The sequence below is a fragment of the Stenella coeruleoalba genome (genome assembly GCF_951394435.1).
Source record: "Stenella coeruleoalba genome assembly, chromosome: 3".
In the NCBI taxonomy this organism is placed as follows: Eukaryota; Metazoa; Chordata; class Mammalia; order Artiodactyla; family Delphinidae; genus Stenella; species Stenella coeruleoalba.
The window spans coordinates 164,000,752-164,015,125 of record NC_137148.1 but is presented as its reverse complement, the minus strand read 5'-3'; the positions used below and the strand labels follow the sequence as shown (position 1 = coordinate 164,015,125).

General features: G+C 41.8%; 1 pseudogene across 1 annotated transcript; it reads left to right on the top strand.

Moving 5' to 3' along the window:
- The first annotated feature begins 429 nt into the window (after window positions 1-429).
- On the top strand, window positions 430-1,904 carry LOC307184957 (ETS domain-containing protein Elk-4-like; annotated as a pseudogene). The gene is made up of 2 exons: window positions 430-539; window positions 585-1,904. The product of its transcript is annotated as an ETS domain-containing protein Elk-4-like (transcript).
- The last annotated feature ends 12,470 nt before the right edge of the window (window positions 1,905-14,374 follow it).

Here is a 14,374-nt window from a genome sequence, read left to right as displayed (position 1 = left end):
AATGTATACTTAATGGGTGCCTTCCACAGTATGTGCCATACATTTCAATAAAGTTGTTCAAATAAGTCAATGCATGAAGTGTTTTGCAATGTAAGAGTTTTGCAATTAAGTCTCCTGGGAGTATAAGAATTTCCAGGTTAATTAATATCCATCACTTCACTTAGTTATCATTTTGTTTTTTTTATTTCGCTGTGCTGGGTCTTAGTTGCAGCATGCGGGATCTTCCATCTTCCTTGCAGCATGCGGGCTCTTTTAGTTCCAGCATGCAAACTCTTAGTTGCGGCATGTGGTATCTATTTCCCTGACCAGGGACGGAAGCCGGGCCCCTGCGTTGGGAGTGCGGAGTTTTACCACTGGACCACCAGGGAAGTCCTAACTATATTTTTGTTTGTGTGGTCGGAATGCTTAAGATCCACTCTCTTAGCAGGCATGGAGCGACTGGCAGGCCTGGCTGCTGCAACGAATGGCTTGGCTGCCGCCGCCTTCTCCAGCTCCGCCACAGGGGTCACAGTGGCCGCGGTGCTGTCCTCGAGTTTCCAGTGTGAGGAGGTGGCCGGTGGAGAGAGGCATCATGTTTGAGGCAGAGACCCTGAGGCAGCCTCGCAAGTGGCCTCGTTCATTGCTCTTAACAATGCCATCACCCTGTGGCAGTTCCTCCTTCAGCTCCTAAAGGAGCCTCAGAACAATGACGGGGAGTTCAAGCATTTGCAGGCAGAAGAGGTGGCTCGTCTCTGAGGGATTCAAAAGAACAAGCCTAACATGAATTATGACAAACACAGCCGACCCCTCAGATACTATTATATGAAGAATATCATTGAAAACGTGAGGGGTCAGAAGTTTGTGTACAAGTTTGTCTCGCACCCAGAGATTTTGAATACGGTTCCTATGCCAGCGGGCAGGCTTGAGGGAAACTGAAGCTTTACGCATCAGTGAAGTCAGCAGCGAGAGCTCCATAGATGAAGAGAATGGAGGGAAAAAGAAGCCACCGCAGCCTGGTGCCAAGACCCCTAGCTGCAGTGACTACAGACACTCTGGCTTATATTCTCCATTTACCCTCAGATCTTTGAACTCCTCCAATAGGAAGCTTTTCAAATCTATAAAGGTTGAGAATCCAGCTGAGAAATTGGCAGAGAAAAAAATCCCCTCAGGAGCCAACACCATCTGTTACCAAATTTGTAACACCTTCTAAAAAGCCACCAGTTGAACTTCTCGCTGCCACCAGTTCAACTGACCCAAGTATTTCTCCATCTTCCAAAGAAACTGCCCAAGCGCTGGAGACTTTGTCTTCCCCCAAACTGCCTTCGCTAGAAGCACCAACTTCTGCATCCAGTGCAACTGCCACTTTTACCACCACACCTCCTATTTCGTCCATTTGCCCTTTTCAGGAACCTCCTAGAACACCTTCACTACCGCTGAGTTCCAACCCAGAGATGGACCCAGACATGGACGCAGACATGGAGCCTCAAGACCAGGATTCAGCTTTGCCAGATAAAGACAAAACAAGTAATTCATCAAGGTCCAAGAAACCCAAAGGGTTAGAACTAGTACCAACCATCATGATCACAGGCAGTGATCCAAGCCCACTGATTATTACGCTAGGATTATTTTCACAGACACCCTTCTCGACTCTGAGTGCCTTGGTCTCCAGTATCCACTTTTGGAGTACCCTCAGCCCTGTTATTCCCCTAAGTCCAGCCAGACTGCAAGGTACTAACACACTTTTCCAGTTTCCTTCTGTGCTGAACAGTCATGGGCTCTTCACTCTGTCTAGCCTGTATGGACCTTCCACCCCTGGCCCATTTTCCACAGATCTACAGAAAACAACCTATGCACTTGTGGAATGGGAGAAACAACGAATAAACAGAGAGACATTGAACATGAATATATTTAAAGTGTGCGATTAATACTTCCACAATGATGATAATAGTCTATTGTGATTTCTGCCATTCCCCATTAAAATGCATTTTTTAGGGTTCCCTTAAAAAAAAAGATCCACTCTTCATCAATTTCAATTATACAATACAGTATAAGTGTATCAGATCATCATGTTTTAATCTTTAAATGCAGTTTTATTAGTTAGTTATACTTCAATAAACCTGAGGGGAGGCAGGAAGACTTTTAAGGTATTTTCCAATTTTCAGTACAACTTACAGTTTTTCTTCTATCAGTGGAAATAGGAATACAATTGCCTTGAATGCTGACATTTCGAGGTTTTCTAGGCACACAGGGAACACTGATCTAAAATAAATTTCCTTCCGGTGTAAAATGTACAGCTGAAAAGTTAATGCACACACCTCACAGCTTGTGGTTTGACTGAGATTCGTCCTGGCACCCAGCTAGGACTGAGTGATTCAGACCTCCTACCAAAGCCAAGTGCTCTGGGATTCTTTAGCTTAAGTACCTAATGAGTGGGGATGGGGAGGGATGGGTGGAAAGTTCAGCGTTGTCAAGGCGCAAAGATGAAACTGGAGCCAGCCTCTTTATTACAAACGGTGAGTTCACATCTAAGTGTCTGCCTTTCTTAACAAGAAGCACAGTTCCATGCCGGGCAATCCCAGGCCAGGGAAAAGTTCTCTTTCAAACCTTAAGTGCCAGGCGGGGACAGATTCAATCCCAGCGGCGCTAAGTGATTCTGCTGAGTCAGGATTCCTCTCGCAGGTTGTCACTCAGGTACTTGGGGGCGGGGTATTGGGAATCTGTCCAAGCGGGAGGCCGCTGGGGCAGGTGGGTGGGGCGATGCTCTGCACAGGCGTGGATGTCCTTTTTTTCTCCAATTGCGCCTAGACAGAACTTTTCCCTGGCCTGGGATTGCCTGTGACAAGAGGATGGCCCAGGCCAGTCCTGCCTGGAAGAAGAGGGTCTTATGTCCTCCAGGGATCAAGGGCTTGGTGTAAGGCTGTGTGGCCAGGCATGGAACCGACCTGCAGAATAGCTCTTAGTAGGGCTGGCAAGAACTCATGAAATTTCCAGAGCGCTCCCCGCCTTCCCAAAGCCAGTTTCCCCTCTCCGATTCACATCATCTATTAACTATTCTTCTCCCGTGGTGTATTTAAACACACCCAGTATTTTAATTGTTTATCCTATTTGCGCAGAGTCGTGGATTGCACTGGGGAGGGGGGCGGTCTGTGGATGTTCTACACGAGGGGAAAGCCGAGAATAACCACTTGGAAGTAGGTGTATGAAATCCCTTCTCCTCCCAATTTTTTTTTCTTGGAAGAGACATCCTATGGGAAATCATTTTGTGGAGGGTTTTTTTTTTCAAACTTTTCTGGACGAGCTAACCTGTGACCACTGCCCATCTCTGGGTTAGTGCCCTTCAAAAGATTTACTCACTTATTTAAATTTCTTTTTTCAATAGTGTAAAATGTACTTAATTAATAGAGCTTGAAAGACCGTATAAAATATTTTCAAAGAGGCAAGAAGGGTAAATTTCAGGGGGGAAAAAAAATCCAGTGTTACATTCCAGTTTTTAAGAATTTTTATTTCACAGGCTTCCGTGGTGGCACAGTGGTTAAGAATCCATCTGCCAATGCAGGGGACATGGGTTCAAGTCCTGGTCCAGGAAAATCCCACATGCCGCGGGGCAACGAAGCCCGTGCACCATGACTACTGAGCCTGTGCTCTAGAGCCCACGAGCACAACTACTGAGCCCACGTGCCACAACTACTGAAGCCTGCACACCTAGAGCCTGGGCCCTACAGCAAGAGAAGCCACCAAAATAAGAAGGCTGCGCACTGCAACGAAGAGTAGCCCCCACTCGCCGCAACTAGAGAAAGCCCGCGCGCAGCCACGAAGACCCAACGCAGCCAAAATAAATAAATAAATAAATAAATAAATAAATACTGAGAAATGTCCTTTTGGGGGGCTTGTGGATACAGGAGCTTTTTTCAGTTTTCCATTCTATTAAACACTTGGAATAAATTTTAATGCATGGCAAGGTTGTCAAAGACTACACTTTTATGTAAATTATGATTTTCCTGTTTGCTTTTTGTCTTTCCTTCTGACTGGTATTTGTTGAATAGAATTTGAATTAAGAAGAGAGACTTGCGATAGGACAAGAAAAATCTAGAGTTGGAGATACCTTGCCTGTGAGTAACGTTAGGGCCTAGATTTTCCAGAATCGATCCTCTTTGTGGTTCCTTGTTAGAATTTACCAACAGCTCATCTGTGTGTGATTTTAAAGCAGATGCAGAGAAGGCATTCTTCCGATTTTGGAGCCACCACACTGGGAGAGAGACAGATACATAGAAGCTTCAAGGACACCATCTTCCAGCTTATTTTCCAGATTCAGTGCCCTTGTAGTCAAGAGCATCCCCCAAACCACCATCAACTTTTTGATTTTCATTTTCATAGAAGTGATTTTCCCCTCGTGTCCCACATGAAGATCCATGAGAGTCTTGATTTTTTTCTGGAAGGCTTCATGTCTCCACCGAGAAAGTATTTCAGAGTTTTACGATTGGGAGTATTTTCTGATTCCACTGTTCTCTAGATTATACCTTTATAATGTCTAATTTGTGTGGGAAGCACTTGATGCTGTTCACAGTGCTAGTGAGTATGTTTTCCTGATTCACCATGATATTTACAATGGTGCAGCCAAAAAGAATTACATGGGAGTTTGATATTTGACTTTTAATTGGATTTACATACCTAGTTACCCTTCCTGGCCCACAATGGATAAACAAGTTAGGAAGGTTTACTCATGTTCCTTTTTCTGTGCCAGTGTGTAAGAGGGTCAAACCTTTAAAACCTGTAGGCTCTACTCCTATACACCTTAAAGGGGCAACACATTAACTTTTGACAAGCCAGCTTAACCCACTTAACCTTGCCCTACTCTCCTTCAAAAGTATTTTTGTGGAATAATACTACTTCTATTAACTTAATGCATGTGTCAACAACAGTCTTAACATACGATCATATTTATTTTAGGTTGGGTGTTAATCCTGTCTTCAAAGGGCAATGATAAAATGGAAGATAACCCATGGAAAATACCTTTTAGGTATTGGACAGGTATTCAGCATAGGAAATTTTTAGAAGATGAGGATAAGAAATTCAAAAGTAGAAATCCCAGTATGATGTATTTAGGCACATTGGTCACAAAAGAAAAACTCTGAAACCAACTCCATGGGCACTAGCAGTAGAATCAATAATTGAAAGTGGTATAGTCTTAGAAAGGAAAAATAGAAAAAAAAAACCCGAATGGATGGTTTTTCTTCCAGTATGTAAACAGCTCTGAGTGATTATTCTTATCCTCACAACTGGAAAAAAACTGAACAACCAGAAGAGCAATATCTCTTCTTAGATCCACGACAGATTGGAGATTACACGTGTTAACTGAAAGAAAAACACATGATGTGAGATCTGTGACTTTGTTTTATTTATGGACTTACTGAGGACTGTAGCAGGAGACAGCTTCTCAGGTAGCTTTGAGGAACTGCTCCAAACAGTAAGTTTGAAGTTCCATATACTAGTGATTTAGAGAAGGGGTATGTGCACTCAAGCACACATTTTTGTAATAGAAGGTTACTTTTAGTCATGAGGAAGAGGTATCTTCATTGATGATTTTAGCGCTTTTCTAAGTATAGGAAAATGCAAAATTGGGGTTCATAAAGATTTTACTGACAATATCTAACTATCTAAAGTCCTGTTTTTCCACTTTTCCCAGAGCACAGGGTGCCTCATTCCTGATCTCATCCCTGAATTCATTTCATAGTGTGTGGGAAGTCAGCAACTGTATCAACTAATGGCTTACTTTTTGTAGAACTGGGTGGTGTTTGACATTATTTTTATTTATTTACTTGAAGTTTATTTTACTGAAGTATAGTTGATATATAGTATTATGTAAGTTACAGGTGTACAACATAGTGATTCACAATTTTATAGTCATAAAATACTGAATATATTCCCTATGTTGGACAATATATGCTTGTAGCTTATTTATCTTATACATAATAGTTTGTACCTCTTAATTCCCTACCCCTGTCTTGCCTCTCCCCCTTACCCTGTCCCTACAAGTATGCACTAGTTTGCTTTCTGTATCTATGAGTCTTTGTCTTTTTTGTTATATCCTCTTGGTTTTTTTTTTATTTTTTAGACTCCACATATAAGTGATATCATACAGTATTTGTCTTTCTCTGTGTGACTTATTTCACTTAGCTTAATACCCTCTAAGTCCATCTATGTTGTTTCAAATCACAAAATACATTCTTTTTTATGGCTGAGTAGTATTTCATTGCATATATATACCCCATCTTCTTTGTCCATTCTCCTGTTAATGGACACTTAGGTTGCTTCCATATCTTGGCAGTTGTAAATAATGCTGCTGTGAACATTGGGGTGCATGTATGTTTTTGAATTAGTGTTTCCAGTTTTTTCTGGATATACATACCCAGGAGTGGAATTGCTGGGTCATATGGCAGTTCTATTCTTAGTTTTCTGAGAACTCTCCATACTGTTTTTCAGAGTGCCTGCAACACTTTACATTTCCACCAACAGTGTAGGAGGGTTCACTTTCTCCACTTCCTCACCAACACTTGTTATTTGTTTTCTTTTTGGTGATAACCATCCTGACAGATGTGAGGTGACATCTAATTGTGGTTTTAATTTGCATTTCTCTGATGATTAATGACATTGAGCAACTTCTCATGTGCCTGTTGGCCATCTGAATGCCCTCTTTGGAAAAATGTCTATTCAGGTCTTTTGTCTAGTTTTAAATCGATTGTCCAGTCGTGTGAACTTTTTACGTGTTTTGGATATTATTAACGCCTTATCAGTCACACGATTTGGAAATATTTTCTCCTATTCAGTAGGTGTTCTTTGTGTTTTGTCCATGGTTTCCTTTGCTGTGTCACAGCTTTTAAGTTTAATTTGGTTCAATTTGTTTATTTTTGCTTTTATTTCCTTTGATTTCAAAGACATATCCAAAAAAATATTGCTATGATTTAGGTGCAAGTCTGCCTGTCTTTTCCTCTAGAAGATTTCTGGTTTCTTGTCTTATATTTATTTATTTTTATAATTAATTAATTAATTTTATTCTTGGCTGCTTTTGGGTCTTCGTTGCTGCGTGCCAGCTTTCTCTAGTCGCGGTAAGTGGGGGCTACTCTTCGTTGTAGTGCACAGGCTTTTCATTGCAGTGGCTTCTTTTGTGGAGCATGGGCTCTAGGCACACGGGATTCAGTAGTTGTGACATACGGGCTCAGTAGTTGTGGCTGGCGGGATCTAGAGCGCAGGCTCAGTAGTGTAGTTGCTCCATGGCATGTGGGATCTTCCGGGACCAGGGCTTGATCCCGTGTCCCCTGCATTGGTGGGCAGATTCTTAACCACTGTGCAACCAGGGAAGCACTATATTTAGATCTTTAATCCAGTTTATTTTTGTACATGGTGTTAGAGAATGTTCTAATTTCATTGTTTTACATGTAGCTGTCCAGTTTTCCCGGCACCACTTATTGAAGGGAGTTTCTTTTCTCCATTGTATATTCTTGTTCCTTTTTGTAGATTAACTGACCATAATTGGGTGGATTTTTTTCTGGACTCTTATTCTCTTCCATTGATCTTTGTGGATGTTTTGGTGCCAATGCTATAATGTTTGATTACAGTACATTTGTAGTTTGGTCTGAAGTCATGAAGCATGATTCCTCCAGCTCTGCTCTTGTTTCTCAAGATTGTTTCAGCTATTCAGAGTTTCCAAACAAATTTTAGAATTATTTGTTCCTGTTCTGTGATAAATGTCATTGATATTTTGAAAGGAATTGCATTGACTCTGTAGATTGCCTTGTGTGTTATGGTCATTTTAACAGTATTAATTCTTCCAGTCCATGAACACAGTATATCTTAACATCTGTTTGTGTTGTCTTCAGTTTCTTTCATCAGTGTCTTACAGTTTTCCAAGTACAGGTCTTCTTACCTACAACATAGGTTTATTCCTAGGTATTTTATTCTTTTTCATGGGATGGTAAATTGGATTGTTTCCTACATTTCTCTTTCTGATAGTTTGTTTTTACTGTATAGAAATGCAACAGATTTCTGTGTATTATTTTTTTATACTGCAACTTTACTGAATTCATTGTTGAGCTCTGGTAGTGTTTAGGTGGCATCTTTAGATTTGGTATGTATAGTATCATGTCATCTGAAAGCAGCAACATTTTTACTTCTTCCTTTTCTGTTTGGATTCTTTTTATTTCTTTTTTGTGTCTGATTGCTGTGGCTACAACTCCCAATGCTATTTTGAATAAATGTGATGAGAGTGGGCATCCTTGTATTTTTCCTGGTCTTAGAGGATATGCTTTCAGCTTTTCACCATTGAGTATATTAGCTGTGAGTTTGTCATGTATGGTCTGTATTATGTTGATGTACGTTCCCTGTGCACATCCATTTTGAAAAGTTTTTATCATAGACGGATGTTGAATGTTTTCAAAATCTTTTCCTACATCTATTGAGATGATCATGTGGTTTTTATTCTTCAATCTGTTAATCAGGGGAGCTCTAACCCAGATCTTCTCCACCTCAGTTACAGGAGGAATTGTCAGTTTAATTACACACCCCAGCAATAGAATCTGCATCACAAAAGAATGACCCATTATAGGCCACATAGAAAAAGAATGCACATTATATCTCCTACAATAAATCGACCCCTTCAACTACTCACCCAGTGAGCAACTGTCATCACCCTGAACTCTTGTTTTTCTCCAATGGAGTTTCAATTAAAATAACCCTTCCCAACTTCCTTCTTTTTCTCAGTGAAATAATGTTCCTCTGCTTTGTTTGTTGGTCTTGACTATGGCTTCTGTTGTAGCTTGCTTGCAACTCAGGAGCTGCAGTCCTTTTCTATTTCCCCATAAACCCATTTTTACTGGTAAAATAAATGACCATTTTATTTTTAAGGTCAATAACGGGGTGTGCCACCTTATTCAGCAGGTCGTAATCTGCATATCCTTAATTCAGTATTGGAATCTGTCCAACCAGGAGGCCTCTCAGGCAGGTGGGTGGGGCGACCCTCAGACCAGCTTAGAAGTCCTTTCTCCCACCACACATAAGGTAGCACGCTGTGTAAGCTTCCCAGGCTCTGGAGACCCTCACATATACGCACTAGTCATTGGAGTCGTTAGAAGGGACTCTGACCCAGGAAACCTCGAAATGGTGAGTGTGGTGCCCTGGGGTGCCGAGACGCAGAGAGGGGCTGGTCGGAACTGGACATCTTTTGAACTGGCCTCTTCATGGTCACCGTTGGAATCAGTGGATACTTGTGGGTTTGGGGTACCGCTCGGATCTCAGTCCCCTCCAGCTGTGGGAAGGGGGTTGGCCCCCAAAGCCAGGACCCTGGGCGTCCTGTCCCGTTACTTCTCATAGGAATTTCCACCCTGGAGCCTCTCCCCGCAGCTCTGCACCCGTAGCCCCTCTTCTTCCCCACAATGTGCCAGGCGAGTGTAGGTTAAATCCCAGCGCCTAAGCGTGGTTTTGCCGGGTCAGGCTTCCTCTCGCAGGTTGTCACTCAGGACAAGGGGGCGGGGTATTGCGATCTGTCCAACCCGGAGTCCCCTGAGGCAGGTTGGTGGGGCGTTGCTCCGCACCCACGTGAATGTCCTTTTTTTCTCCCAAGGCCTGGCAGAGGTCGAACGCTGTGTATGGTTCACTTGCTCTGGAGACTGTCACATATCATCTGTCGCCCTGTGATCTGTGCTGGTCATGGAGTCGTTAGTAGGGACTCAGACCCAGGAAACATTAATGATGAGAATCCAGAATAATCTGACTGAACTTCAAAATTGGGACAAATATCACCTTACAGCTCTTTACCATATCATTGTAATAATAATATCACCCTCCCCCTGCACCACAGACTGTCAGAATAGAGGCACGAATTGCATCCTGGGAAATCTCCACCCATTTCCATGAATCAGGAAGACAAAAGACTCCTGCCTCATATAAGCACATTCACCCATTTCTTTCTTTTTTTTTTTTTTTTTGATGTGGACCATTTTTAAAGTCTTTATTGAATTTGTTACAGTATTGCTTCTGTTTTATGTTTTGGTTTTTGGCTGTGAGGCATGTGGGATCTCAGCTCCTGGATCAGGGACTGAACCCACATCCCCTATCTTGGAGGTGAAGTCTTAACCACTGGCCTGCCAGGGAAGTCACCACCCACTTCTATAAAAAGCTTGTCCTCACTTGTAATCAGAGAGAAGGTGTCTTTAGAGCATTAGCTCCCCCTTCTCTTTCTCTGGCCATTGAATAAAAGCCTGTCTTGCTTGCACCAAACTCAGTTTCCTTATTGGCAGCTCAAACCTGAGCAGGAAAGAACTCCCTGACCCAGTGAGGGTTCGGGGGCAGGGGGGTGTTGGTTCAGCTAGGGGCCCAGGAGGGGAGTCTCCAGTCTAATGCAGTAACAAATCTTCTTTAAAATTTTTGGAGAACTTAGTGTTGAAGCCACTTACACAAAAGTAGAGCCTAGATTTATTTTATGGGTGTTTTTTGTTTACCAACTCAACCACTTCACTCTATAGTTCTATTCTGATTTTGCTTTTTGTCTTTAGTCTCAGTTGCTTGTTTCTCCTGAGGAATTTATGCATTTCTTCTAAGTTATCTTATATTTTGGCATACAGTTGTTCATTGAATTCCTTTATAATCCTTTTTATTTCTGTAATGTCCATAGTCATATCCCTCATTCTTTGTGATTCTATAAATGTGAATATACCCTCTTTCTCTCTAGATCTATCTAGCTAAAGATTTGTCAATTTGTAAGAACTTGTAAGAAGACAGGGTAAGGGGGTCCCTAGAGAAAGAGAACCAGGCATGACTTTCTTGACAGACAAGAAGCCATTTCTGGCCTAAGCCATTTTGTGATCTAAGCTTGGCCGGAATGCTTGCTCTTGAATAGATCTCAGTAATTAACCAAAATAAGGGAATGTAAGAACAAAAGAAAAGGATCAAGTAACCATAGGTCAGGGATAAAACAGCGTCCTAGTTCCTCAAGGGTACACATAAAAATCTGATACATGTCTTTGAGTTCTGCAGGACCTAAGGCCCCCAAGTGAAGGATGGAATGATGGTGTTGACCCTCCTGACTTCAGTCAACTAAAGCTTGGACTCTGTGAACCTTTGCCCAAATTCCTGGCTGAATTCTCCTCTTCTCAAGCCCCTTCAGAATATGCATGTACCCATAGCTTAGAAGTTCTCCAGTTTTGCTGTTCTGAGTGACACTGCTTTGGGAAAGATCCCTGTGTTCTCCTTACTTGCTGCAAATAAATCCTTTCCTCTCCACACCTTTGGCTTGGATGTGTCTTTTGCCGAACACCCACCAAGAGGCAAACCCAGCTTTTGGGTAACAAACTCACTTTTGGTTTCATTGGTTTTCTCTACAGTTTTACTATTCCCTGTTTCACTCATTTCTACTTTAATTTGTATTAATTCCTTTTCTCCTTGTGTTTAAGACCTCATCTTTACAGTCTCTTGAAGTACATACAGGGTACTGATTTGAGGTCTTCCTTCTCTGCTAGTAGAGATATTAATGGCTATAATAATTTTTTCAAGGTTCTGTTTTAGATACAAGCCATAAAGTTCGACCATGTTGGAATGATGTAATGTCCCTCAATATGCCTAATGATACCTTTTGTATTCAAGTCCATTTTGCCTAATATTTGTATAATCTCTCCAGTCTTCATGTTGGTGTTGTTCACAGATATATCTATCACAGGCTTTTATTTTCAATTTGTTGGTGTCTTTGAATCAAAAGTGTGCTTCCTCTACATAGCACATATTTAGATCATGGTTTCTTTGTTTAATCTGAGATGACAATCTCTTCCTCCTGTTTGGGCTATGTAAACCACTCACATTTAGTATTAATACATAGTGGCAATTACACCTGCCATTTTACTTTCTGTATCCTACAATTCTCATGTTGTTTTTAGTTCTTAAGGCCTTCTTTTACATTAAGTGAATATTTTCAAGTTTCCACTTTCTTTTTTTTTTTTTTTTTTTTTTTGCGATACGCGGGCCTCTCACTGCTGTGGCCTCTCCCGCTGCGGAGCACAGGCTCCAGACGCGCAGGCTCAGCGGCTATGGCTCACGGGCCCAGCCGCTCCGCGGCATGTGGGATCCTCCCGGACCGGGGCACGAACCCGTGTCCCCTGCATCAGCAGGCGGACTCTCAACCACTGCACCACCAGGAAAGCCCATCCACTTTCATTTTTAAATGACATCTCCATTATACATTTAAAATTTTTTTAGAGGTTGCTCATTTAACATATATGTATTAATTTTAAAAATGAGACTCAGATTTATGCTAGCATAATTCCAGTGATATATGGAAACATTACTCATATAAAGCTCTATTCCCTTTTGCCATTTTTATTACTGTTATGCAGATTATATCAACTTATGATATAACCCGGAAATATTTTCTCACACTTATGTACAATCTGTGGTCATCTCCTTAGCCTAGTACAGTTACTCCCACCTTTATGCTTTTTAATGGCAAACATACTACATAAATATTACACTGCTATATATAATGGCCTAGTAACACATTACATACATAGGATTTTACACAGTACTTTTGACATCTGCTAAAAGAGGAAATATGTATTGATTCTGCCTTTTCTGGCTACAGAATTACCTGTACAGGTGTTTTTGTTTCTTTATGTTGATATGAATTATCTTCTGGAGTCCCCTGCTATCAGCCTGAAGAACTCCAGTAATTCCCGTGAGGCAATTGACTATCAATATATTCTTTCACTTTTTGTTGATCTGAGAGAGTCCTTATTTTGCATCTTTTTTCAGAAGATAGTTTTGAATATAGGATTGTTGGTTGACAGCCTTTTTTCCTAGCGCACTTTGAATGTTTCCCTCTGCCTTCTGGCTTCCCTGTTTTCTGCTGAGACATCACCTGGCAATTTTACTGCAGTCTCCTTGTAAGAGTTGGGTCACTTTTCTATTGCTCTTTATTCTCACTGTATGGTTTACCTTCCTGTTTGTTTACATGTCTCATATTTTTGATATAAACTAGATAGTTTAGGAAATATAATGTAGCAACTTTGGGAACTGGACCCATTCCTTCTGGAGATTTTTATTGTTATGTGCTTATTTGTTCAGTGAGTGCCTGCATTATTACTTTATTTTTTCAATATTTATTTATTTGGTTGTGCTGGCTCTTAGTTGTGGCAGGCGGGCTCCTTAGTTGCAGCTCATGGGATCCTTAGTTGTGGCATGCGAACTCTTAGTTGCAGCATGCACATGGGATCTAGTTCCCTGACCAGGGATTGGACTCAGGCCCCTTGAATTGGAAGTGCAGAGTCCCAACCACTGTGCCACCAGGGAAATCTCAAGTGCTTGCATTAGTTTAATAAAACCTGTTCCCCCTATAGTGAGAAGCCAGAGCTGGTGTACTGAATTAAGAATATGTAGATGAGTGACTTCCCTGGTGGCGCAGTGGATAAAGACTCCATGCTCCCAATGCAGGGGGCCCAGGTTCGATCCCTGGTCAGGGAACTATATCCCACATGCATGCCACAACTAAGGAGTCTGCGAGCCGCAACTAAGGAGCCCGCCTGCCGCAACTAAGACCTGGCACAACCAAATAAATAAATATATTTTTAAAAAAAGAACATGCAGATTATATGATCCTGCAATCCCACTCCTAGGCTAATATCTGGAGAAAACTACAATTCTAAAAGATACATCTGGGGCTTCCCTGGTGGCACAGTGGTTAAGAATCCGCCTGCCAATGCAGGGGACATGGGTTCAAGCCCTGGTCTGGGAAGATCCCACATGCTGCAGAGCAACTAAGCCCGTGAGCCACAACTACTGAGCCCACGTGCCACAACTACTGAAGCCTGTGCACCTAGAGCCCGTGCTCCGCAACAAGAGAAGTCACTGTGATGAGAAGCCTGTGCATCACCGTGAAGAGTAGCCCCCACTCGCCACAACTAGAGAAAGCCTGCACGCAGCAACAAAGACCCAATGCAGCCAAAAATAAATAAATTAAAAAGATACATCCATCCCTATGCTCACAGCAGCACTATTCACAATAGCCAAGAGATGGAATCAGTTTAAACGTCCATCGACAGGTGAATGGATAAAGAAGATGTGGTTAATATATACAATGGACTACTACTTGGCCATAAAAAAGAATGAAATAATGCCATTTGCACAACATGGATGAACCTAGAGATTATCACACTAAGTGAAGTTAAGTCAGGGAGAGAAAGACAAATACCAAATGCTATCACTTACATGTGGAATCTAAAATATGACACAAATGAACTTATCTATGGAACAGAAACAGACTCACACACATAGAAAATAGACTTGTGGTTGCCAAGGGGGAGAGGAAATGGTGGAGGGATGAACTGGGAGTTTGGAATTAGCAGATGCAAAGTATTATACA